Genomic DNA, 2,414 nt, shown 5'->3' on the forward strand with positions numbered 1-2,414 from the left:
TCATCTTGGCTAGCCCGTGATTCCCAGTATTGTGTGATTATCCACCATTTTGTTATCTAATGTGATTTTCCTATGTGTTTTAAATCGTATCTCTGTGATGTTAATGAGATGGGATTAGCAGCAGTTATGTTAATGAGACAGAACTCAATCTTTGTCATAAACCAATCTCTTTTGAGATATAAAAGAAAGAAGTGAGCAAAGAGACATGGGGACTCCATACCACCATGAAACAAGAGTCAGAGAATAGCACATCCTTTGGACCTAGCATCCCTGCGCTGAGAAGCTTCTCAATAAGGGAAGATGGATGACAAGGACCTTCCCCCAGAGCTGACAGAGAAAGCCTTCCCCTGGAGCTGACACCCTGAATTTGGACTTCTAGCCTCCTAGACTGTGAGAGAATAAATTTCTCTTTGTTAAAGCCATCCACTTGTGGTATTTCTGTTAAGCAGCACTAGAGGACTAAGACACCCCAATAGCACAGTAATCTCATTTTAACAGATGTCAGGACGGGTTAGTCATATTAGTCTCAATGGAGACAATCCCTGAGATTTCTGACACATGGAACATTAATCTGTTTTTCTTATTTATTCAGCTCTTCACTTACATGGCCCAATATCTAGTAGAATTTATAGTCTTTCTACCAATGTATTTGAAGGTAATTTATATCCCTAATTTTCAGTTGATAATGGTGCAGTGGTTAAGTGTTTGGCTGCTTCCAAAAGGCCAGTAGTTCGAATCCACCAGCTGCTCCTTGGAAACCCTACGGGCAGTTCTACTCTGTCCTATAGGGTCCTGTGAGTCAGAATCAATTTGACGGCAATGGTTTTGGTTTGGTTTGGTTTAATCATCTGATGTATAAATCAGTGCCTCTCAAACTATCTTTGGTGAAGGAACTGTTTTTTGTTTTTTTTTTAAATCCATCATAGATCAATACTTTTTTAAAAATACAATGAAAACTAATTACTAGAAAAATGATCACACTTGGATTTCATGGCAATGTTGAGTTTCAGTAAAAGTTAAAAATGTTTATTCTCAATTTCTGTACTTCTATACTCCTGAACTCTAGAAAACAGTTTACAGACTGAAACTACTCCACTCGTCACACTTTAATAAGCACTGATGTCGACACTCTAAACATCTGTAGGTTGATAAGATTATTTCAAGAGTTCTAAAAGTTAGAATGGGCAATGGTGTTGCCAGATCTCTACCCAGAGGCATTCTGGATTGGCGTATTTCTTCCATGAAACACTCCTCTGAAGATAGTTATGTGAAGCATGGAAGAAAGCATGTGATCAGATTTATCTGTATACAAACCATAATATTAATGACTTATAGCCTACCTATGTGACAAATGTAGGGTAAGTTTACTTATTTTGTTTCAAGATGGCCAACTTTCTCTTTCTAAAGTGTAGAGCCCTGAAAAATATTGTGGATTTACTTTTTTGTTTGTTTATGTTTGTGGCTTTTGTTTTGTTTTGTTTTGTCTTGGGTGTAGTCAGAATGGAAAAGAAGACTATGAGGAGATTTCTTGGCTGGGTAAAGATGACTCCAATCTTCTACATTCCTGAAAATGAAATTCAGTTCCAATAACTGGCAGATAATGAGATAATGATAGGTGAAGACTTGAAGCTTTACTGAAAGATAAAACTCAGAACCAGTTGTAAATATCAGTCTCTAAACTTCAGATAGGCTGACAAATGCTGAGGAGAAATATGTCAAAATTAAGACTCAAATTTCAGAAACCCAGAGTCAGAGAGACTCCTGAGAAATTAAACATCTTCCAAGTTAGCGCAAAACAACCTGAATTGTATAAGAGGGCTCTTGAGTTCAGTTTAGAGATGGGGATTGTTAAATCACAGACCTTGCCCAAAAATGTTGGGTTTCTAGTAGCAGAAAGGGGTAGACATGTAGACATGGACCTCCTGTCTCCTAGGGCAGGTCAGAAACAAGGGCAGAGACCTTATGCAGTGCACAACAGAAGTCTGTGTGTAAAACACAAGGGACTCAGAGGAAATGACAATGTGTGTTCAGGATACAGATGATGATCAGCCTAAGAGGAATGGAAAGAAAGGGAGTGATACAAAGTCCAGCAGGGATGGATGATATTTAAAGAACAGGCAGGTATCTGGGAGTTCCATCAGAATTTGGGACAAAGATTAGCAGATTCTTGCTTTTAGCCAAAACATAACTCCTGAGAAAGTAAAAATTAGCTCACACTGAGAAAGTAAAAATATACCCATCATTCATCAGACTGGAATAACAAACACAGATAAAGCCAGCTGCAGACGTAATGGGAAAAAATATTTCCCTCAAGAACACTGAAGCTGGAGTTCCGGCAAAATGGCGCTCTAGGCAGAAGCACCATGCCGTCCCTCCACAGCAAAGATCTGAAAAACTAAGCCAAACAGAGAATA

The sequence above is a fragment of the Trichechus manatus genome, unplaced genomic scaffold, assembly GCF_000243295.1.
Source record: "Trichechus manatus latirostris isolate Lorelei unplaced genomic scaffold, TriManLat1.0 scaffold00286, whole genome shotgun sequence".
Lineage (NCBI taxonomy): Eukaryota > Metazoa > Chordata > Mammalia > Sirenia > Trichechidae > Trichechus > Trichechus manatus.